Source organism: Sitodiplosis mosellana, unplaced genomic scaffold, assembly GCF_009176505.1.
Source record: "Sitodiplosis mosellana isolate CC-2019 unplaced genomic scaffold, AAFC_SMos_1.0 Smas_scaffold_3, whole genome shotgun sequence".
Lineage (NCBI taxonomy): Eukaryota > Metazoa > Arthropoda > Insecta > Diptera > Cecidomyiidae > Sitodiplosis > Sitodiplosis mosellana.
In genome coordinates this window covers 4,334,010-4,360,339 of record NW_022595246.1, presented here as the reverse complement: position 1 = coordinate 4,360,339, position 26,330 = coordinate 4,334,010, and the positions used below count along the sequence as shown (strand labels likewise).

General features: G+C 37.0%; 1 protein-coding gene across 4 annotated transcripts in view; it reads right to left on the bottom strand.

Annotated features, from left to right (window-relative positions):
* LOC129566596 (uncharacterized) overlaps nt 1–25,937 on the bottom strand; it is a 157,883-nt gene extending 131,946 nt beyond the window's left edge. The window contains exons 1-2 of one of the 4 annotated variants that reach the window (XM_055442681.1): nt 25,850–25,937; nt 24,592–25,241 (exon numbers count right to left, since the gene is read on the bottom strand). The gene's annotated coding sequence lies outside the window, so the exon portion shown is untranslated. Of the gene's footprint in view, nt 1–24,587 lie in introns of all 4 variants that reach the window. The other 3 variants (XM_055442683.1, XR_008687745.1, XM_055442682.1) reach the window with 3 other exon arrangements.
* Nucleotides 25,938–26,330: the final 393 nt, after the last annotated feature.

Here is a 26,330-nt window from a genome sequence, read left to right as displayed (position 1 = left end):
AAATTCTTTTTTAAATGTGAAAGAGAAGAAAAAACGGGAAAATATAATCCAAAATACTTTCAAAAGTTGATTTATGTAAATTTTCTTCGGCACTTTGTTTGCCTTCCGTATCGACGATGTCACTCATGCCGGTGAATGCGAATTTAGCAACATCGTTCCGTTTCAATCTACTCCCTTCTCAGTTGGAATTAGACAGTTGAATTTCCATGGAAAATGCATGCATACATTTGACTGAAAAAAGTTGAGTTGAGTTAAATGAATGACGGCAAGTCTTGAAAATACATACACATGATAAAATAACTAAAGCGAAATTTTTGATGAGAATCTGGCCGCTTCGCCTAATTTGGCTACTGTATCGGGTGAATGGTTAAAATTCGATTGATTTTATCTCGTTATCAAATGTATCTTGGGTAGTAGCCCGAGTGCAGGCGATCCAATTAATTTTGAATTATATGGATTTAATCGCTGGATGTATGTGACGGAACCATCATTAATCACGCATCCCAATGTGTGCGCCGATTTTTTTCTTTCTCTCCTGCTGCTTCCATTCATCTTTTTTCAATTAATTAATTTCATTCCATGAAAACTAATTAACTTAATTCAACTCCATTTTCGCTATACACTGCAATTCCAACCGGCCAACCACGTTTGCATGCCTTTTTTCGGAAGCATCAGCCGCCTCATCATTTCGGCCGCACACTCTTGTGTTCTTTATGAACTTTTAATTTAAAATTCATTAGCATTTTTTAAACGCGCGTTCCTTGTTATTTTCGTTTTTAATTTCCGTTGGATGTTTCATTTATTAGGTTCAGCGAGAGAGACAGATAATATGTTCAATGCATTGCAAAGGCTGGATATATGATGATGAAACCAATTTGGAAAAGAATATGGTTGGTTCATTATTCGACGTCACCGAATTTTGGAGAAAAAAAATCTGCTTACTTTGCCATTGCTTCAATGGCTGAAATTTCGGTATTTCTTTTTTTAATCAATGCATGCTGGCCACACAGTTTTCATAATTTACAGCCAATTTTAAGCCATAAAATAATATAATCAATGTAGAAAGAGACGTTGCGTTAGCATAAATTACACAATAAATGTTCGAATCGGATAAAAATTATTATTCACCAGAAAGAAGAAATGATTTCGGTGGGCGTATGGTGCATTTCTTATGCGTTTTCCCAATTGATTTTGATCGTAAATAGTGTTTGTTTTCTGTTGTTGCTGTTTTGGGTTTTGTAATTTTCCATTAATTGCCGGTTTTGTATCCTTTCATTCTTCGACCACATGATGCAACGCATTCCACAAGAGGTATTTAGACACACCAAATTGAAGTAGTGGTATCATTCGACAAACGATGTGCAGCTGATGCAAAAGCGAGAGAGACACTGGCGGCATGCCATGTGTCTTAGTTTCCGTTGAATTATCCAATGAACCATTCGGTGCTCAAATCACAAACACATATCAAACCAGAGAGTGTGTGTTTGTGTGTGAGAGAGAAAAAAATACACATGAAGAGATGAAAATTAATACCGACGACAACGTATTGTGTGTGCAGCACATGCTTCGGTTGGCAACAAAAACCGTCAAAACCATTATTTCCATATTTAACGAATCGTTGGGCATGTCAGTGCGATAGAATGCATATGCACACCACATACTTCATTCACAGTCTGCTTTTGTTCCACTTCAGAGCCGAATTAAACTACAATGAGCTCATCGTTGTTGTCGTCATCATCATCTTGCTCATTTTTGAGCCGGTGTGTACTTGTTTTCCTTTCTGTATACCTTCGCATCGGTCCTATTTCCTTCTGCGTCTGTCTAATTGTGCAACGCTGAATGAAAAATTGCATATACATTATTCGATTTCACGCTTTTCACCGAAAATTCACCAGAATGCGTTTTGTGCTAATAATAAGCAAACAATGGGAACAGGATACAACGAAAACGTCTACAGCCAAAATTTATTTTTCCAATTAATTTATTCAATGTTTTTGTTCAAATTTTACTTGGTAATCGACATCTTTGCAGCGAGAGATTGAGCGCGAGTGCAGTTGGGAGTGGAGAGGAAAAATGTGCAAAATGCTGGATTTGATGGCCGAATAAGCAATAACTAAAGCGGCCTAAATTCCACCGAAGGCGATACCAATAAATACATAAACATATGCGAATGCAAACGCTTCGTCAAACATGAGCGCATTTTCCTTCGTAGCGCATACGGAAATGCCAGCACACCATACCGAGCACGTGTAATTGCACAACAACAACAGCAACATCGAGAAGCAAACGGAAACTCTCTATAACTCCTGTGTTTTGAATTCTAGTACATGAAAACAACCAGCTGCGAACACGTAGATCTTTTATGCAGATTTGTTCGTGTCTTGAAACGGAATAGTTTTTCCTGCATTGGCTTTTGTTACAGCTCGTGATATCGCATGTGCTCACACACGATATGCTCACTCAATTTACGTTCAGTGTTCTCATATTTCTTGCCTGAAACTGAAAATGATACACAATACAGCACACATGACTACGTTCATCGCTCGCTAACAGTTCATTCATTAACATTTGGGGTACTGATCAAGAGATGAATCCGTTAAATCTACAGCAAAAACCAAACCGAAGGACCACTTGAGTACGAACTTACTTTTGTTTCAATCATGTGTCGGAAATGAGTTCTTATTGTTTTTTTTTTTGGAGTTTTGAGACATGTTTAATTATTATATCCAAAGAAGTAAATCATGAGTTAATCGAAATTCGGCTACATTGCGGAAGAACACGATTCGACAACGTTGTACATGTTTATTACTAACGATGCAGTTTTGTTTATGCCCAAAAATAAAAATCTGTGCCAAATCTGTCAATCGAAACATGAAAGTCTGTGTCGTGTTGTGGGCGCATTAATTTCGAATTTCCCATAAATCTCATGCTTTCTTATTCTCTTGTTGTGTTTTTTTTTTGTTCAGTCTTCTGTCGGATTTTTGGTTTCCAATTCATTGATTCGAATTGAAATGTGTGGGTTTAAATGCCATTGTGTCTGCTTGTGGATATGGCAAAGCGTGAACAAGACTGTCACAATAAATTCGACTCATTTTGGGGATAAAATTTAATTTTTATGAGCATTATTTTATTTGTGTTCGTTCTTTGAACATTATCGAAGAATATTCGATTTCGTTAAGTCTTTTTTGGCCATTATTTTATTCTGTCAGATTATTGCTGTCATTTGTATTGTCGATACGAATTTTGTTCGGTTATTCCGAGTGGATGACGAAAAGTGGGCAGATTGAAATTTACATTGTTATCTAAATGTATTTATCACTTTTCATTTTTTCCAACGTCGTTCAACTACAAATACGTTTTGGGCTGTTGATTATTATTTGTTGATTGACTGCCTGCCTTTGGCTTTGACTCTGACAACTGAATTATTTTACGATAGCCAAACATTGGTTTTTTTTCTTTCTGTTCGGGGGCCAACAGAAGCAATACATTGTTAATCGTGCGATATGAAATGCAGAAACCCGTTTGACTGTGTTGCAGCAACGCGTTGCTTTAATAAAAGACTTTTGAGCTCCAATAAAGATTTTGGATTTTGAGTATTGCGTTCATTCATTTCAGCGTTCACTTTGATGCGGATTTATATAAAAGCAATACGCTGATTGAAATGTTGCGGCGTCAAAGTATAAAAATCCAAACATTTTAATAAAACTCGTCTATTTTTTTGGGCAGTTTTATGACGATAAATCGGTTGTTTATTATCGTTTTCAGCCGGTTTTCAATTCTTGCAGAGAGAGAGATGGAGAAAAAATACCATTCAATTATCGGTTCTGTGGTTGCTGCCATCGATTTGAATGTTTCTTTTTCTTTTAAATGATGAATTTTTGTTCAAATTTGTGGTGACTTTAGAACGCACTAATTCATTTCGATTTTTGTTCGAAGAAAACGAGGAAGAGAAAGAAAACGGAAAACAAATTCATCGAAATGTCACAAATTGAATTCTCAAAACCTTTGTAAATTCTGATTAATGCACACACACGGACGGTCAACACACGCAGGCTCTCGGTGAAGAAACAACTCATTTGAATGTTGAGTTGAATTTTGTCAACGATTAACCGAACATTGGCATTGGCATGAAGAATGGCTTAGCCATTCATTTGGTCGCATTGATAAATTGCCACTATCGCTCATGCCGTTGGTCGCATTGATTTCGACTAGGCTGTGATTGTGTTGTGTGTGTGGGCTTTAGATTTATTCGAAAATTAGCTATTTTTGGTGTCGCTTCTCTTTCCTCTTTCACTATCTCTCCCTTTCTCTCTATCTCTTTCATAATCATTTAGCCACCTGCGACTCGAGAATAGGCTCCCAGATTCTTTTGACATCAAGATCGTAAAATCCCCAATCGATTTGATTGACAAAAACATGGTTTCACTTTGGCAACACACTGCTTTTCACCTCCACACACGAGCACCCGCTTGCAAACATACACTAAATCAGCCACACAGAACGCAAACGAAGATTATAAATCTATGTTTAAATCGATCCATTTGATTTGGTAATTTGTTTATTAATTCCGTTCTTTCGCCTGGTTTTGTTTCTATTTTTTCCAAACCAAAAGAAATGCTTGTATTTTGTTGATACAAAAGATCCGTGTGCTTGCGATTAAAGCGCGATAAAAAAAAAACAAAAACAAAATTCATCTCTCAGAGAAAAAAAAAGCCCCAAAAAACCACATAAATCTTTATGATTTACTCACAATTTCTGGCAGTTTTATTTATTTTCCCGTTAATAAATTTGTAAGAGCCGTGTGTCATGGGCAAATGTGTGTTCCGAAATGGAGGAAAAACCAAGAGAAACAACGGAAAATAAAATAATAGAAAATCGTATAATAATCGTGTATTATGTATGCTTGTTTGACATTTGATATCCCAATATTCCATCCGATTATATTTCATTTTGGGTATTTGTGGCGTAGCGACCGCTGCGTATAACCATCGCGTCTATTCAACGGTGCACTTGTGCTCACACGCGCGAGCGCTCGTCTCCCGTGAACAAAACACTTTATCGATTGTTTAATCTGCGGCTAATTGGAATTTTGTTTCGTTTTTAATATTCTGTAGAAGGCATTGATATCAATCGAATAGGCCCGATTGAAATAGGGTTAACATTTGATTCCATCGTATAATATAAAATCTATGGGCCATTTATATTCTCTCTGTTTTGATTTCCCAAAACATGAAATCATCTGCAATTGCTGCCTCATTGAGGTATATCTAGCGTGAGATTCCTATATTTGGTTAATTTTATTGTTTGATGTAATAAACCCCAGTAATAAAGAATTTGAATGACTGTACCAACTTGAATATATTAAATAGATTCACACTCATACTGGCCATTGTTTTCGCATTTTTTAATTTATTACCCAGATGGAGAGAAAAAAAAATGGAAGGAATTTTGTTTTTCTTCAGTTTTCTGTTCATTTTTTGGGGCCGAGCGAATGGTTGAACTCGATTTTCGCATAGATTTTGTTTTCACGTGTTCACTTCATTTGGTTATTAATCGCATCGTGACGCACACAAGATTTATGCAGCAAATACGACAGACTCTCATAATAACATGCATTTGGATTTCCCTATTCCAAAGCGATTAATATTGTTAATTTTACCTCAAGTATAAATATACATTTTTTTTTCTGTTAAATTGTTATTTACGTAGTATATATACTTCGCTGTAGTTTTAGTAGCATGTAATTGCGGTCACCAGCTAAAACAAACAATCAGCAACAGTGCAACAGTGTACGTAATGTGCAATGTATCACAGAGATAAGTTTTCCTCTTGAAGTTGCGACCGAAAATACTCTTGTTGTTGATTCTTTTTCTTCCACGATGGCTGCAAACATAGACCAAGTTTGGTCAATGCTGCATGAGCTACTGCGCTCGATGACAGACATAAAATGTATCTTTCTCTCTATCTGTTTCTCTTTCTCTTTGCTTGTCTCTCGTTTTCGTGGTATTTGTGGAGCGGAGAAAATGCAGCAAACGGCATGTTGTGTTACAGATAGTATTCGGTGCTCTGGCCTATGCATTTGCTTTTGGTTTATGCACTCAATCCTCGGCGTTCAAATGGAAAACAACTAATTGATTTATGTTTGTCGTCATAAATAAAAATGGCAAATGATATTTATGGCATGCATTTTTCCCCCTCCGCACCTCATGCAATTCGAATAAGCGTGTTTTCTGTTCAATGTTTCGTGGCTTTTTTCCGTGCTTGGCACACGCTTGTCTTCGAAAATACCAGTTGAATTTCGAGTAGAACCGAAGTCAACTGCAGCTCAATTGCAACCAGTCCATTTCGATTATAGTGCCATGCAATTGCACAGCGTGAATTGGTGTGTTTGATTTTATCGTCGCCGCCATTATGCACTCAATTCACATGAACACTTTGCAAGCGGCTTTTGACAAACGCGACAGAAATCTCGTTTCGATTTAATTGAAAATTTTTCCACTAATATCGTCAAAGCATTTTTCAATTTGTGCACGTCAGTTTAATCAAAATTCGGAAACAAATGCTGTCGCGATTAACAGTAGCGCGCGAAGTTTGACTGAGGTAAGATTACGAGATAGAGAGAGAGAGAGGGAGAGTGAGAGAGAGAGAGCCGTAAAGACGAACACCGACAAGAAAAATGGCAAAAGCAATTTATTCGCAGGAGATGTGGAAAGTACTCACTATTCATTTTAGCACTTAAAAAATGTGATCGCGAGCGCTGCATTTTTTTCACATTGCTGCACTGAAGTCTCTCTCTCTATCGCTCGCGCACTCTCGACATATATGCAAAAATATGCAAATGGCTTTGAAAATGATTTATCTGCAATTTAAGTAGAAATCAAGCGCGACTCTTTTTTTCATCCATTCCTCCATCGCCTGGTTTTATTTTAATTACATCTCGCCATTCGATTTAACATGTTACATTTTCATCATTGGCTAAAATATGAAAATCCAACTTAAAATGCATCAGACAAGCTTGCGATTTTTTGTTGTTGCTTTTATTTCCTTGTCCAGATTGAAATGAGATTATAACTGCACTTAAGCGAAAACATGAGAATCGTTTCAGTACACAATAATTTTGGTATTTCAAAGTGTCGACATTTTCGCACACAACAAACAAAACTCTTTACACCACATCAACTTACATCGAAAATTGATGCTGGCGGTTGAATTTTCATTTGATTTAAAGTTTTGGAAATTCTCGCAATCGCTCACTCTCTTTCTCTCTCTCTCTCTCTCTCTCTCTCTCTCTCTCTCTCTCTCTCAATCCTGTACATAGTTCATTCAACACCATGAAAATGCTTTCGGATTTTATCAGCTGCCTTTAAATACCATAAAAACACTTGTAACAATCGGAAGCCATGGAATAAACTGAAGCACTTGAGAGATTGGATTTTCAACCATTTTCATCCGAACGAAGAACGGGACGAAGCAGAGAGGAATCGAGGAATAAAAAAGAACAGGCAAACGAACAAAAAACAACAACAAATGAAGAATCAAAGTTGAGAGCGTGTTTTCATTCGGTTGACCGTATTGTTGTTTATTTTTATATACGGTTCAAGTGCAAGTGATTCAGTTGAGTGAGCATGTGCTTGTCGAAGTAGAACAATTATGGATATTGTTTAAGATTTTGTTTTTGTTTTTGTTTTTGTTTTTTTCTCGTGCTGTTTTTCGAGCTCGAAACTCGAAATATTTTGATAGTTTCCTCAATCGACGTCACCGAGTTTTGTTATTCGGAGCCGAGAGTTTTTCTCTCTCTCTCTCTCTCTCTCTCTCTCTCTCTCTCTCTCTCTCTCTCTCTCTCTCTCTCTCTCTCTCTTTTCTCTACCATGAGAGTATTTCAAAAGTGTTTTATACCATTTTAATCTGTTTTTTTCTTCGTATTTCATGTACGGTACGATACCGAAACTGTGAACGTAGCATACGTTTATGGATGATTGTTTGACCTCTTCACTGTATCGACTGCCCAACAAATCCACACAAAAAACGATGTGAAACAAAGTCCAACTGTTGAAAAACACTTGAATTTGAGGCGTTTTTTTCTCTCTCCCGCAACTTGATTGTGCTCTTGAACCGTACGCCACCTCGACAACCGAAAAAAATTTAACGCTACAAACAAAAAAAATGTGACGCTACAAACGGAAAAAAACAACGCCTCTATGAAAGAAATATCGCCTCAACACACCAGAAAAAATCTCGCGTTTGAATGGTTTTTCGACAAAATCGGTGCGATTTTGAGAACCAACCATTTCAAGTGATTGATTACAGAAAAAAAAAACGCGTGAATCAAACCGGCTTTATATTTTGTTTTGGCATTTAAAATGCATTGCATTTGGTGTAGTTGAATTTAATTTCATACATTTCAAAACAATTCAAAACTATCAGTAATTGCGTTTAAAGCGTTCTATTCATCATGATTGCGGCATCACATCAAATGTTCCGATCAAACATTGAATACCAACATAAAGCGTTTATTGTTAATCAAATTTATCTTGATGTGATGCATATCACGCGATGACAAACCGTTCATTATGTTTAATAACTGTTTTGTGTTTGTTTCTCACTTTCAATGAGTATGCTTCGTTTGGTTCTCCGTCGCCCGCTTCATTCGATTCAATTGATTGAAATCAGTTTAACGAGACAATCGCATCGATTCAATCGCGATCAATTTGATGATGAGTCAAAAGCATGAAATATTAAACGCATGAAAATGTTTATCAATTAGATGCTATGAACTAAATTTTAGCTTATTTTTCTCATGTCTATTCTTTCATGAACAGCTATGTAACTCAGCTATTAAATAGTTGATACTTTCTTTTATATTTTTCACTCTATAGTAATTTCGTCTATTGAAAATTCGTTTGAGACGAACGAACTCCCTACGATATTGCGGTGCATGGGTGCGTGTGCCTATTCAGCTTGTGATTAGGCACATTAAAAGAAGTGCTCGCGGCGAATAGCTGTGAATAAACGGTTCTATTTTGATCGCTTCGAATAATAGGTAACAATGGAGCGTTTAGTATTCAACAAATCGGTTTGATGGAGTATGTGCGCACAGTGAGATACATCTCAGCGCACCACGCACATAAACAAATAAACAACATCAAAACTTGACTATTCTCTGTTCATGCTTCGAACGGCTGATGTTGTCCACTGTCGATGACAACCGACAAAAAAAACCATGTCAATCATAATAAAAATAAATATTGATTTTGTTTAATATTTAATTAATTCGAACGAAAAAAAATGTGGATAGCAGTAGAGAGAGAGAGCGCGAAGAAGACAAGTTTGAAGCACTTTTTCTCTATTTTCTGGTTTTTTTATGTGTTGTCGATAAATGATTTCTTTCAATGTTTTCGTTGAATATGTGTTTGTTCGTTCATTTCATTTCGGGTCATTTTTAGGTTTGCGTTATTGTTTCTAATCCCATATTTGGTATGGCTGTTTTTTTCATTGACAGATTAGGTAATTGGAATCGATAGCGAAACAAATTAGGCACAATGATAATAAAAATCATCGATTGTGAACGGCCCGCGGTAGCATCAAAGATTGAAAGAATTTGAAGTTTTTTTTTATCATCACATCTAATTTGATTTTTCATCGATAATATTGATTCGATATTCGAAGACTAAATGCCGCCTTAATTACCAGCCTTTAATTAGCAAAGCAAATGTTTGTTGCGTTTTGGCACAACTTATGCCACAACAAATCGGGGCGAATCTGTAACTAATGGGATTAAATTGTGCGAAAGAGACACGGATTGGATGCCAAAAAATTAGGCGAGTAATTAATATTCAAATGATAGTTTCATGTAAAAGATCAATTTTCGGCACGGTTGGTGTCCGCATCGATTTTGTGTTACACGGACATTACATTTGCCCAGCTGCTGTGTCATGTTTAGCATATTATCTGTTCCCAAACATTTCAAAATAAACACAACAAGATTTTAGGCGAAATTTTGTCAGAAAAAAAACATTTGAATAAATTGTGAATTTGTCTTCTTGACGACGAACTCGCTACCAAAAAGAAAATCAAAATTTATTATGATGAACACAAAGTGTTCATTTGTTTTAGCCATGAAGAGATGCTAAGAATGCGAGAAGTTTTCGTGTTCATCATGCCGCTTGTTTCAACATCAGTTGCCGATTGCTGAAGCAGAAAAACAGACTTCGGAGAATCGCCTCCGAGCAAAAATGTACTGTGTCGAGTCACACTGCGTCAAATTTAGCACACGATGACACACAGCGCCCAAGTTTAGACATTTAAATTGTAATTATTTTAATAATTTTTTTTTACAGAGTACACACACGTGCGTATTGTTCTGTAGCGGAGCGCAACATCATTCACTTTCACACAGTCGACACTTTATCGTTTGCATCGGGGCGTTTGTATACAACGTGTGCAATTTCCAAGGGATTTCGCAGTGAATGTATTTTTGTGCGAGGATTCTCACATGCACACAAAACAGCGCAAACAGCGTCTCTCTCCATCTCTCGTCTGGCTGTGTCGTAGCCCGTTCGCATTTTATTTTAATGGGGGTTTCTGCTGCGAGCTATCTAATTATGAAACAAATATACAAATGTATTCTACGACTCTAATCACATTTGAATATGTGACGTGGAAAATGGCAAAATTTTCACGTTTCCATTCTATAGCTGGCTTGGTGTACGGTATACTGCCGATCCGGGAAGTGGCATAACGAAACCTATGCTATTTACGTGTGTGTGTGTATGCGTGTGTGTGCATTTGCGAGCTGGCAATTTTGTGAAAAGCTATACAAATAACAACTGTGAAACATTCCGAATGCCGAATGGAGCATACAGCAACGAATGTTACAGTAATTCCATTATGAGGCGATGCAAACCACGCGTGCGTTTACGGTACACCAAAGCTTTTCAATGGTTGAGGATATGTAGATATGCAGAATAGGAGCGAGAGAGAGCGAGTGAAAATGGAACATGCTAATAAAATAAACGGATATAAAGTTTGTTGTAACAAGACTTTTGAATTTTTGAGTGTAAGCAACATGAAATGTACTTCACCTACTGAACATATACACACACACACACATTAATATTCACCACTGCAACACGACACACTCAAATCATTCTTTTTTGCCGCAATAAATCCCGAAGATTTTGGCGATTTTGCGTAATATCGTACACTCTTTGTTGTGACTGCGTGTGTGTGTGTTGAAAGTTTTTTTTTTTACTTTATTTGGAATTGGATTTGTTTTTGGAGAGAAAGGTATAAAATTCTTCGTGTTCTGTTTTCTTGCTGTGAATTCCATTCCATTCCATAACTCTTACTATGGTCCATTTAATCCAATCAGGATCAAGTTCATAAATCATTTCTGCTTGGCATCAGAATTCCAGTTCAGACATTCTTCGTCAGCCGGTTTTTGGTCGCATCGAGAAGACTTTGTTGAAGAATTAATGATAAGTTGTTTCATGCATCAATCGGTGTCGATCTCGTTTCAGTTTTACCTGAGTGTCACACATAGTTCATATTTTGTGTCTGGTCAATTTTCTTATGGTAAACAAAATCAAAGGTTTCGACCGAAAACCAAAGAAAAAACCCCAAATGGAAAACGAATCAAAATATTATGTAAAAAAATTGAAAACCGCATCGAATATCGTTGAACCGATAGATTCTCGCTTTCATTTGTGGTGGAACGTTTTCGTTTTTTTTTTATTCATCCTCGATAAATATATTATGCGTTACGTCTAGCCGTACTATTTAAACCCGTTTCATTTTCGAACTGAATTCCATCCGATGCACATTTTACATGCACGGTTTTTTTCCCTCATCCTTTTTGGAATAGGCGTACAAGAATGGTAAACGTGGGTCTGTGTGTTGTCCATCAATACTTGACTTGATATATTTATAAGACACATTGAAACGCCTTTGTTTCGAGCTGCACCGAAAATTTATGTGACGACTTCGTGATTAAATCGTATAACCGTGTGATGGGCATACAACAGTCAAACAGAATGTGACCGAATGAGAGCAAGAAAGCAAGAGAGAGAGAGAGAGAAACACACCGAGAGAGCAGGAAAGAGGAGCAACGGATTAAAAATTTACGTTCCAACAACAGGTTCATGATTACCCTGACGCTACGTCGTATAAGTTTGTTTAGCTCACCAGCGAATTGATACACAAAAGCAAATAAAGCAATCAGAAATAATCAACATCAACTCAAACGTTGGATTCGATTCTAATCACTTCGCATTTTGAATGTTTGACTGTACGTTCGTTCCAAGTGCTGGCTGGTTTTTTTCCTCTTCTCATTGCTGTTGTTGGTTTCTCTTCTTTTTGTGTTTTGTTCTTATTCGGCATGATTGCTGGGTATATGATTTTTTTTTTACTTCTTCTGGTGTCTCGCTCATTATCATTAATTTTCTCGGTTCGAAATCATAAAGGCGTTCACATAAATATGCTAATGGATAATATTTCCTGTACGTCTGTTGCGCGCGCGAAAGAACATGCTCAATTCCACTGTTGGACGTTGAGCATGCCGATGGTTTTACCTACTTGATTGGTTTGTCTATCAATTTTCAGGGGGCCATTTGAACTTCTGATACGTTTCACGTGATTCAACACGAATGTATCGATCCGAAACATAAATTCAATTAGTCGCTCCACTTTGAATGATTTGATATTTGTCCTGTTAAATTGCTTTTTCCGTTCCATCGACGCCGTTTTCTCTGATACCGTGACGTAACATAAATTTTCGATTACACTCGACATGGTATGGAAAATCCAAAGCAAAGAAAAAAAAGACAACAACAAATATTGTTGGCGAGAAAAACATATATTTCTTTAATCTTAATCGATGGAATGTATTGCAAAACGTCCGAAAAAAAAATCCACCTAATGTGAGATTGGCCATTAACAAGTTAATTATGCATTTAATTTATCTCACAAATGAGACTGCATGGGTTGTGATCGAGTGTATCGGAGCGGACAGAGCATGCAAGCAAACGAGCGCACACGTACAACGAATGGGATGACAAAGAGGAAGGCAAGAAGAGAGAAATGGTGCAGATAAAGGACGGAAGATAAGAAATTAAATTGCCCGCTGGTTTTTGGTTTTGACCCCAAACAACATAAAACAAATCCATAAATACGACACCAAAATATCTATTCATCATTTCAACATTTTCTTAAATGCAATGTGAACACAAAAAAAACAGAAACAGATTGAAAAATGTGGCCTCAGCGAAGACCTGCAACCGCCATATCTGATAAACAATTAAGCGTTTGTTTCGATTTTAATGTTCATCGTTTTTAATTTTTCATTCAGTTTTCTCTCTCCCTCTCTCTCTCTCTCTCTGTCTCTCCATCGACAGATGAATGGGAAAAAGGCGTCTCGCTAGCTATCACTTTAGAGAGAAATCGACGTAATGAGTCAAAGTGAAATGGAATACGCTTTATAAACATGCCTGTTAGCTTGCACTCAGGTTCACATGAATGTCGTTAAAAAAGAATGTTCGTTTTTTGTTGTGGAAGCATTTTGCTGGGTAATGGCGATTATTCAATTTGACGGCTTTTTTCCTATTTGCATCGCGCTGTGTTATTGCTGCCGTTTTTTTGTCGTTCCTTTGAAGAAGAATTTCTCTTTTGCTGTTGTGTTTTTTTTTCTCTATCTGTCGATTACTCATTTGATACCAACAAAAATATGAGTCAATCCTTTTCCAAAAAAATAAATAAATTTTAATTGACTCATTAATGTAACCATGAATCATTTCACAGAGTTAATCGAAACTTCGATCCATAATTCCGCACTGACAGAGCTGTTATAGGCACCGAGAAAGAGCGGGCACCGAAATAGGTGCGCGCGCTCTTTATGAGTGCCGGCACCCAACACCATGTAATGTTCAAGTGCCGCACTCAATATTTTTTTCTGTATTTTAAAACATCAAAAATCACAAAAAAAAAATAAAATTATTTTTGTTTATTCATTGTTTTTTAGTTTTTACATTTTGAGAACTGTTATCATATCGATCATATTAACACATGATTTGACTGCACTTATATACTGAATTTGACAGTACTCAAAATTTGACGTTTCAACAATGAATTTGATTATTGACGTAGCCAAACTGTGTAAAAACTAAAAAAAATGAATAAAGTATAATAATTTTAATTTTTTTGTGATTTTTGATGTTTCAAAATACAAAAAAAATTATTGAGTGCGGCACTTGAACATTACATGGTGTTGGGTGCCGGCACTTATAAAGAGCGCGCGCACCTATTTCGGTACCAGCTCTTTTTGGGTGCCTATAACAGCTCTGCGCACTGACGTGACTATGGCCGAGTCAAAAAGTTCGAACTCGAAGCTCACAACAACAGGAAACGTCACTATCAAATGGCATGTTCATTATAATGGTGGTTCATTGCTTGTTTATTGTGCTGCATGTCAAATGAATCACACACAATGGTTGTGCAGTAAACACGGCCTTTGGATTTGCAATGGTTCAAACTTTGGATTGTGTCGTGTTTGCTGCCATCAAACGACTCGTAGTGTTTGTCATCTGGTTTGGGAACGACATACAGGGAAAACTTTCTAAAATCGATCAAACGGGATAATTTGTGTGCTTAATTGCCATTGATAAGACAAAATGGTGAATTTACGGCTGAAAAATAGATTCCAATGAAATCGGAGCCACAATTTTAATTCGATGTAATTGTTTTTCTTTTGTTTTCACATTTGCGAAAATTGTGCATCTCACTTCAATTGCAATTGAAACTAGTTTCTGCACATCTCGGTGCAATTGAACGCTGCAGCTCGGGCTCTCGCGCGCACACACACTCGATTAAAGTCGTGAGTCATAAAATTAAGATAAAGACCAACATTAAGGCTGCGCGAAGTGAAGGCGAACTTCGATGAGACAATGCAGGTGCTCTAGTTTCAAGCGAGAGCTCAACATAAGAAATTATCGCTGTTGTGTGCATTCGCATGAATAAATTTGGCGAACATAAATAAAAATGGAAGAAAAGAAAAAGATCGCGCATGCAAAATGCAACCGAATAAAATGCAGTCGCTGTAACCAAAAGCGTTAGGCAATTCATTTTGGTTTCCATGAAACGAAAAATGCAAATCCACTACGGGGTCGTGTGGCGAATAAAGATGTTGGCTCTTGATTGGAATTTTTTTTATTAGATTACTTGTGCCGTCGCCGCTGCCGCTAACGACTTTCGATTTGGGGAGCAATGGCCCATACTACGATTTCATTTGTTTGCTACTTCTTGTCAACCAGCCAATATTTCTGCTTCGATTGTTGTCGAATGCAGTGTTTTTGTCAATCCAAAGAAGAAACAGAAGGGAAAAAAAACGAGAAGAAAGCCTCAAGTTTTTCCCAACGCCTCGATGTTCAGTTTGTTGCGCGATGCAAGCGATGATAACACGGTATACTTCAGTGGTCGGGTGCTTTCGATGGTGCAATGCATAGCGCAACATATTAAATTTCATTTTCTTGCATTGCCTTTTAACATTTTTGCTTATCTATTGTGATCACACAGCCATCGTTCATTGCATATTACCAACAGTGCAATGGGCTGCCGTTGGCATTCGATGGTGTGTCTTGATGCTGTTGCTGGTTGGCTGTTTTGTTTTTCCTTCGTTCACTCCGGTTTATAGAATTGATTTCTTCTCGAGAGGTATGCTCTTTTTTTTCTCTTTAATGGAAACAAAGTGAATTCCTCGGTGAGTTGCTATCAGTTGACTCTTTAGTTTTGTATCAACTGCACACAGCACATCGACACAATAATGACAACGATGACTTTCAGTTTGTACAAGATTTTTATTTTACTCTCTCTCTCTCTCCCTCTCTCTCCCGTACTGTTTCTCTTCCTTTGCGTTTTTTGTTCGGTGTTTGAAAGATCAATCGTATAGGTAAATTAGTTTAAGTTGAATTTTCTTCCACGTTGCCTTGATTCAGTTTGACTTTCATTCGATTGCTTTAATGTGTTCCATCGTCTCGTCTTACAGATGAGCTGCAGCAACGACTAAGAAAACGACGACGACAGCGGCGTTCCCATTGCATTCGCCGCAAACGATTCATCAACATTGTAACGAGATGGTTTGTTGGCTTTCAACGCGTAAACAGCCAAATGAATCGAGGCAGACAAGATCCGAATAGATGGAAAAGAAATAACCGTAACGCAATTGGTATTGGCACATCAAATTAACATCAAATTTCTGACGTCGATGAAACTAATAGACGCGATTGTCAATCGATTACACACAATCAACCGGAATATGTAAACGAAAAGGCAAGAGGCGCTGGCAAAAAAACCCTTGAGCACTTGAGAGCAAGAGATCGAGAGAAATCATGCACACAAACGAAGTCAATCAAACAAAAATCGAAAATCGATTTCAATTTTCTGTTCATCAATTCAATTTAATTGGGCAAATTATTATGTATTCGTTGCTGAGGGAACCGACCGCATCAATGAAGCAACGAACAAAGAAGCACTCATATTTTCGAGTGCGTGTGTGTGTGTGTGTGTAAGTGTGATAACATTTTTCCATGGAATGAGTGAGTGTATACCGATAAAATGTTATTAAAATCCAAATCACTCAAGCAAATGTATGGATTGCAATTGAAATGTGGAACTTTAAGTCTTCAACAGCCGCACAAGTTGATTGTTGTTTTTTCTACGAAATCGATGGACGAATAGCATCCGTAAACTTCGAATAAATGAAACGCAGTCTCAAAAAATGTATCGATCTGTATCATTTTCTCTTCGCACAGTCGAAATGATACTGCTTATTTTAATCTGCTAAAACGTACTGCTCTGCTACCGTAATGATTATTCCACCAGAAAATTGTGTAGCATCAGCATTATCGACAGAGAGATAGGGAGAGAGCGATAGAAAGCTAAGAGTCAAACTGGCCACTATCGTTTCGTCTAGAATACTTATCCAAATATTTCCCCCTAATCGCACACATTCTCATTCATCTTGTATTCTCTCGGTAGCACGCAATAATTCTACGGAATCATTTGCATACTTTCGATGCCGACTACGTCACTCGACAGCAAAGAAGCTTCTACAGCATATAAACGATATGTATACATTCTAAATGGTGATTTGAAACTCACTCACACACAAGATACCAGATATCTGTCTAAGCGTTGAGCACATAGAGAGAGAGAGAGAAAGAGAGAGAAAAAACGACCAAGCTGATTCGAGATCCAAACTGAAAAATCTGATGAAGCAAACGATTTTCTGTTTTCATTTGGCTTTAGAATGTTTACTTAATCATGGATTCAGTGGAGGAGAATATGTTGATGTGACAGATTTTATTGTGACTACCACAATATAGCTTGCGAATGGATAGAGATCCTAATGATGGATCGACGATGTGAGCCATCAAGCAATAAAAACCATATAAATTGTCAACGTAAACAGATTCAGAGCAATAGATAAAATACATTCAACTTGAAATTATGACACATACTGTGTTTGTGTTTGCGTGTGTCTCACATCGCATACAATTTTCAATTTAAAAAAAAAACGAATCGTTTCTCTCTACAAGCTACAACCGTTTGTTTTTCGTTGCAGGCTTGCTTTTTTTTCTGCCTTTATCTAATGAACGATGAAGTCGAGAAAAAAATTCCATCTGTCAATGGCTCTTACTGCTGGATTTTACGGGCTCGTTTGCTTTTTTCTGATTCTCCATTCAAAATATTGACATTAAAACTTCACGTTTTAAACCAAATCTCAACTGTTTTGATGGTGCGACGTTTCCGTCGATGGGATGCCATTTGATTGATTTGCTTCAGATTGGACCGCATGTTTGACGAATTGATTGCATTCGAAAGAAGTCTAGTTACCTGTCGATCGTTGCTTTTGAAAAATGAACGATTTGATTTTTCGGCCTTATCGCAAAGAGAATATAAATTGAATGTTGATGGAAAACACAAATAATGGCTTTCCATCAAAAATTGAGTGCTGAGTGAGAGAAGAAGTCACAAAAAAAATTGGAATTGTGAACAACAGCTTCATGAATTAATTCGAACCGAGAGTACCGGGAACGTTTATCGATAAAACGTTACAAAAAAATTTCATTTTATGACGGAAAAATTTATTTGTGAAATTAGAGAGTCTCATTCGTTTGAAATATTGATCGCTGTTATTCGACCAATTCGATTCGAATGTTGAATTTATTGGTTGAAAAACCACAATGATACTGAAAATTTTGGTTGAATTATTGGTTTTGAAATTAATTCGAAATTGAAACATTCAACTCAAATAAAATGAACTTTTTTTTTCCCGAAAACCAAAACCAAATTGATTAATGGTTTCAGTTTGATATTTCATACAAAACTAAAATTTGAAAAACCACCAAAAATTTATTATTCGCAATGATTTGATTGATATTAATACTCCAATTAAAAATTTGTTATATTTTTCTGCCCGAACAGCACATCAAAGAATTTTTGAATGAAAATGAAACGTCAAGTGCAGATGCAGTGCACTGAAAAGTTGTGCATTTTCAATATTCATCGTCGCAACGCTACAGATGGTTCCATACTCAACACAAACAAATTCTATGATCAATCACTGCGCTGCAAAATCACGAAACAAAATCGATACTCTAAAAACTGAGTCCGAATGTATGGCGATATCAATTGGTTGGCGCTAACACCCTCGAATAGAACATTGTCTCAATGAATACAATTCGAGGGAAAATAGCAAGTGATACATGTTGCCAGTCGGAGAGTGGAGGAGTGAAAAACAATGCTCAATTTATTAAAAAAATGTTGGAGTGTAATTAACACGAGTCGAGAGAGTACCCATCGACATCAAAGCAAACACTTATGTATTTTGTTCATTAAACATTTGTGCGTTTGGCTCTCGCTTCCTCCTTCTCCGTTTGCTCATGCTCCATCTCTAGAAGATATCTCTCAATGAGCAGTTGGCAACGGCAGCAGCAGCGCAAGTACAAACAACGACCTCAAGCTCACATGCTCACGAATTTTAAAACTTTCACATCAAATTAATCAAGTGAGCGTTTTATTTAATGGTGGCAAGCGTTGTGACTGTTACAACTGGTGCTGTTGAAATATCTGTTGAACGTCACGAAAAATTATTAAATGGATGTTCCATTTAATTAATATCGTTCATCTCAAATGCCTTGAATTGCTGTTCCAAACGTGTTGTTGTTGCCGCCGCTTTTTTCGGATGTACATTTTTTTTCTATTTTGCCATTTTTCATTTGGCATTTGGATTGTTGAGCGTATTTTTATGTTCTCATCATTCAAACAAACTGTAAACATGCTTCAGCTCAAAGCAGTACTAGCAGTTTGAAATGGGCGAAAACAATGGTTTTCGTGAGTTTAATTTTGATTTTGCATTGCTTGGTCATGGTGAAGGCAAATGCGAAGGCGTATGGCGTCTGCGTGTGCCGCTCGCATAGTCTCTTTGTCATTCTTGAAATCGTTTAAAATAAATAGAAAGAAATGTAATTTCCATTTCTTTATCACACAGAGAGAAGAAATGTATTTAAATTATGAATAAACCATGCGATTGCACTAATTTTTCCGCTTCTATGACCATGCAAGGCAGTCCATGCGCGATTGAACTCTTTTTTTTTTCTTTTACTCGGACACTTTGAACTACGGATAAAAAAACTACGCGCATGTATACATAAACAATGAGATGAAATTAAGAACATATTATTCCCATTTAAAATGCACATACTACTTTTGAAATTATCGTCGATTCCATTGTTCCCGAGGCAAAAATCATTTTACTACTGGAAAACAGTGATCGAGATTTAAAAAAAGAGAACAGACTCTATACATTTTTACATAAATGTTTAATGTGCACTGATATGATCCGAACCTGGAGAGAGAGAGAGAGAGCGAGAGAGAGAGAGAGAGAGGGAGCGAGAGCTAAAAAATACCTGACAAAGAATTCAAAGTATTCAAATGGAGCAGAGAAGTAGGAGAGCAGTGAGCAAATAACATGATTTAATTGATGGCTTCCTATTTGCATATCTGAATCTACGTATTTGTTCAACGATTTATTTTTTTCTTTCGAAGAGCAATGTTCAGTTTGTTTTCCAGTAAAAACTAAGCGTCAATTTTGAAAATCATTTTCATGTATTCCATTAGGTGTGTGTTTGTGAGTTCATTTTGTTCATTTCATTAGCAAAAAAAAAACGAGATTTCAGCAGACCTTTCAAGCCGGCGGTGGAATGTAATGATTTATTTAGTCTTCGACAATTCGCTCAAACAAATTACTTTGGTATGGCGGTTATAAATGGCAAAACAATGTTTCTTTGAGTGGAATCACAAAGCGATCATTCCATTGAGCTACATGAAAAATCGTCACACCAAACACATCAAAAGAGCGACACATCAAAAGATGTGTAGTTGATAAAAAAAGAAGGTAAAATCCATGCAGAATTGAACACAAAAATCTAAGCGAGAATTTCCATGAGAATTTTGCGCCAACCAAATAAATACCATTCGCATTTATTGCGGCATTGTTGTGTTTATCGAGAAATATGCAGAGATGTGTGTGGCCTCATTTTGATATACCATACGAAAATGAAATAAAAATCAATAATCGCATCGAATCAATAAAAACTTCAATGGAATTCTTATCGTTGCTGGCGATGAATGATAGTGTTTTCAGGCTGTTTATTGAAATTTAAGTATGGGATATGTGTGCATCAAAGCCGATCATTTGAAAGGTGTGTATTTCATTGTTATTGTTACTCATGTGTTTTTGTTTTAAGTATGCAATTTCAGCGCAAGGGAAAAAAACAGCCATTTAATTGCATCATTCAATAGAATCACAATGCAACAGTGATTCCTTCACATGCATGTCGAATACGATTATGCAAGCGCAAATTTGGATGGAACGTACGTCTTTGCAGTCGTTGGTTTTGTTTTAAATTGTTCGTACTCGCTTTTTTTTCGTTGGTTGCTGTTAAATAAAGTTAATTTCATTTGTTTTTCTTTGCTTTTCATCTGGCTGAATCAACACACGGCGATTTGTTGGCTTTATGTTTGTGCGCTCGCCGTAAACTGTTGCCCAGAATGGATCAAGTCTGTCCATTATTTTCTCTCTCTCTCTCTCTCTCTCTCTCTCTCTCTCTCTCTCTTTTACCTCAAGACGGTTTTTTTCCATGTCCTTCATGCACACTGCGTTTTTTCGTTGCTTTGTACTCTGTTATTTTAATAGTTTATAAACGATGTGCTCGATTTACTGGCAAACGACGACGACGATGGCACACAATGCATCAAGCATTTTGTAATTTTATCTCCAGTCTTTTGGCTTGCTCTGGCTCTTTTTTCATACTCTTTTGCTCGCTCTCTCTCTCTCCCTCTCGCTTGCTCTCATCCTCTCTTGCTCTACCTTTTGTTTGGAGCGCGTCTGAACAAATGAACAATTCGAAAGACAAAAAAGGGCACAAGAAAAGAAACAGCAACAACGACGACGACGACGAAAAAACGCGATACACACGACAATGAAAGAGTGACGCTTGCAAAGGAATTACAAAGAAATTGCAGAAAGAAACACGCAAATGTACGGCGAAGATGGGGAAAAATCAACAAAATTAAATAAATAATAATCTTTAGCACAAAGTGAATCTTCCGTGTGTCCAGTTTGTGTGTGCGTGCGCGCGCTCGCGCTGCATTGCGAATGAGATACACTGACATCGGCAGCAGTAAAAAAAACGTAAAGAAATGTTAATATTAATCGCGCACTTCTTGTACACAAAAAAAAGCAACAACCATTAAATGCACACAATAATGGGCAGAGCGGGAGAGAGAGAGAGAGAGAGAGAGGGAATGGAGCACAACAGGAAAAAAGGCGAAATGAACGACAAAGAAATGCAGAGGCGAATAGTAAAACTGATGTAGTATCATGAGCCAAAAGACAACAGTACACGAAATGAGAGACTGCGAGCCAAACAGCACCCATAAATGTGACCGTAAAAAAGTATAAAGAATCCGGAATGGACAACACACAGCCGTATGCGACAAAACTCTATGGCAGCTGAACTCTTTCGCTTTGGATAGATTTGAACTAGTGCTTGGCACGCTATTATTATCTCTTTCCGATGTGTGTTTTTTTCTCTGCTTGTTGTCATCGATGTCGCCGCCGCCGTTTGCTCTTGTATTTATTTTCACCATACTCCTGGTGCAATTTCCACGAAGGCGCACAGCAAAACGGCATCAGAAGAACACTAAGAGAATGCAGTGAGTGTTTATGTGTGCGCGAATTTGTTTGTGTGTGCTGAACAGATATTTGCAATTATGTCTTATTACATGGCGGCGCATTTATACTGCTTTCTGATGATGGCTTCAATGCTTTGAATGGCGCAAACTGAAGACAAAAGCAACTCTTTCTCAATCATTTCGCTGCTCGTTCTCTTTTTTTTGCGTTCATTCTCATTCACTCACTCGCTAGCCTCATGCTCCGCACTGAGTAAATAAAGGAAATATTTCATCCAAGCCAAAAATATTGTGCAAAGACTATGATAGCTCCTCCGTGGACGACACCGAACATTCTTTCGTTTTTATTCTCTCGCAAAAGCCGTAAAACGAAAACACATTGACAACTACAAACTAAGAATGTACAGCTGAAGAATATTTTCCACAGCCAAGCGTGTTTTTGTGGCTTCCGTGTACGTACGGAGGTAAAAGCGAAGATAAGGCGCGCTCGTACCAAAAATGGCAGTAGTACACAGCAAACGCAACTACGACGTAGCCAAAGCCGAGCACCGAGCGAATGAAATGCAAACAAGTAACACCGATTTCATGTAAGCACATAGCAAAGCGAAGCCAAAGAAAGAAGGCATAGGCGAGCAAAAGAGACGCATGGTCGAGCAAAAAGCAAAACAGAAAATCTCTCGCACTGGATGTGCGAACGATGATAAAAAAAAAGATAAATTTCTGTGCGGTGTGCCCAAAAAATAACCACGAACGGAGAATAAAGAAAAAAAAATCATTTCTCCTTTTGTAACTCGGTTTTGAAACTTTATTTCATGTGCTTTTTTCCTCATCTCTTCCTCATGGCTTAGAATTGTGTCTGATGTTGTTCGATTTGGTTGAACTCAGTTTTTTAGACAATTTCTTGCCTTATATTTTTTCCCCATTTTCGCTTGTGTGAGTGAAACGATGCTACGGAAAAGATTCGAATGTAAAATATAGAAGAAGAAGATGAAGAAAAAAATCGAAACAGTTTATGTACGACGATAAAACGAGCGCATGTATTGCATCGAACGGGTATGAGATCAGGTCGTTCAGTATCAGTATTCACGTGAGTATGCGTGTTATTCTCGGTGTGTTGTGTGTGTGTGTGTTTTTTTTTTCTTCTTCTCAAGAATCGGCACAGTAAGAAGAAGCATTTTAAATGCTTCGTGTTCTTTTTTATCTGGTTATATTTTGTTGTTGCTTTTTCTGCTGCTGCCGTTGTTTTTCTCTCTCTTTCGTATGGCTTTGGTTTTAGTTTAGTGTTTCCAAGACGTGTTTCTGATCATCGTTTCGCTCTTTTCACTCTTCGCCAATGGACCGGATGATATGTGAATTGACTAGGTATTAGTTTGTTTCGTTTCCATACACACTTTGCTATGGTTCAATATAAGATCATGTTGTTTTTCTTCTCTTGTGTATACAAACATTCGTATTTTCTTCATCACTCATACCGTTTTTTTTTCTCTTTCGTTCTTCACTTGTCGTGTAAATGTGTTCGTAATGCCATGTAATTTCGGTGTATTAGGTGCGATGCGAGCGTAAGAGATTCATCTATTCTAGACCAATTTTGACCCAATGCAAGAGAATGAACCAAAACATAAACTGAAGACAAACACGTAACTCATACTATCAAATGCTAGTCTCTGTTAGACTTGCGGTGACCATTGCTTAGTTCAACACACACACGCACGCATATTGCTTGCCTTTTCTCTTTGTGTTTGTGTTCAAATGTTTTGTTCTTTTCGAATATTCTTCTATAAGCTGAATCTATCTCTCTTTCTCTCTATGTTTTTCTTCTATCTTCTCCAAACAAACGGTCCATATGCGAGAGAGTATTGGTTTGAATTTTATGTACACTAACGCTATTCAGTTTACATTCTAAACAAAACGCTCACATGCTCAACGACAAAACAATAATATTGTGCACAACAATGAAAGAAACGATTCGATTCTTTTGAAAACGTCAAAATGTAATCACGTACCGAAAATATTCTTTTGAACGTGTGCACATTAAAAAAAATTTCTTCTCTTTTTTTCCAACAATAAAATTTCAGTTTCTTAATGTTTGCTAGAGTACACAAAAATTTCATCAAAATGAAAGGAAGTAGAAAAACAAAATTCTGATTGAATTTCGTACAATGATTAATTCAACAATGCTAGTAACACTACAATTGATAGAATTTTTGTTTTCAGAATAATTCTGATAGAATATCCAAATGAAATCGCCAATCGATATGAAACTCTTGAAGGTTAATCATTGAACGAACGATGAACAGAAAAAAAAATTGCCACTTATCAATATGATGGTATAAATATATCACATACAGTATTGAAATTTTGTCTGCAAACACGATACTGTTGAATACTCTCGTGTGTTTCTCGGTAAAATAACACCCAACAAACGTTCTTTGTATGATTTTCCACTGTATTTAGTTCTTGATATGAGTTTTATTTTTTATTCACATTCAAAATTCAATTTGCTTCAATTTTTAACTTGCGTTCGGTTATGTCATTCATATATGAATGTTTTTTCAACAAATTTAAATTATTTGAATAATTTTACAACGCTTTTTTGTGTCAGAAATGAAATAGCAGTGCATTTGTATCAAATTTACGTTTTCGTCAATATTCTCGTTTCACTTGTGGAATTTTTTCATTCTCTATTTTTTCAACTCTTTCTTCTTCTTCTGTAAAATTCTTTTTCTGCACAATAATTTCAATTACAAAACCGGGGAAGAGATAAATGCGAATATTTAATTCATTCACCAACAACACAACACCTCTTATCCATGTTCTATGCAACACTTAACTCATTTTTTTATGCTCGAATCGAATTCACTATAGCATTCCCATTAATTTTTTTTTTCCTTATTATTTGAGTCGTTTTTATTTCTTTCGCGTTTTTTTTTTCGCTTTGTTTTGCTTGGAAATTGTTTTCCTTCCTTTTTTGCCGCTGTGTTTACATGCAACGATGACTAATAAAAAAAAAATCCGATTCACATGCAAAAACCATAAAAATTTGATTTACACATTCGTTTATTTAATAAATATTTCTTTCCATTCGTTTTGTGTATTGCCAATTGGCATTGGGTTCTCGAGCCGAATCGCTTTCTTCGGTAATAAATTATGGTTTTCCTCTTTCTTGTCCTGGTGCCGTCTTGTTGTGTGACAAAAACAAGAAAAACTCTGATTATTTGGTTTTCGCGTTTTCTGCCATGCGATTCGAAATAGTTTCGATGCTGCCTCTTATTTTAACCACAAGAAGGCGGCGGCGGCAAAAAATCAAACAATTTTGTTTGCCGAACGAAAGTCAACAAAATTCCTTTGTTCTGTGTCACAGTTTCAATACAACGGGGTTGATCGAAACAAAAAATAAATTGCATAATTTCCTATGTCACACAAAAATAAACTCATGCACAAATTCTATCGAATTGGAATGTGTCGCATGCTCACGTCAAACATTTGAAATTCACTCACTCTATGTTCAGTTTATATTCTTTGTTTCGTTCTGTTTTCTTTTTCGTATGGCAATCAATACGAGTGTTCGCAATTGAATTCACATACACACACCGTTCGTCCTTACTTTTCCAGATTTTTGGTAATCAAAAATTACGCGAGCCCGAACAAACCAACGATATACAACCGTTTCGATTGCAGACCTAACGTAAACTAAATCGACTCAAGCATTTTTACGTGAACATTAAACATCAGTCGTCTGCTGCTGTTGTTGTGGTTCTACCGTTCATTCACACGGATGTGCGTGCGATGCGAACACGCCGCAACGATGATGATGATGACGGCGACGACGGCGACGACGACGACGACGACGACCAATATGAACGTTTCGCTCAGTTCCTTTTTGTTGCATCGTCAATGCGAAGTGCTCGAAAACGCAACCGAACCACTTGCCGACTGCGCGAAAACTTATCACTGAACCGATGCGAAGCCAAATTTCAAATGCATGCGACCCAAACGGAATAGCTGGAGAGACAAAGTCAGTTCGACTGTCTCGTTGCTCCATCGCCGAAAACCGGTTTGCGTATTCTGATTTGAAGCGAAACATT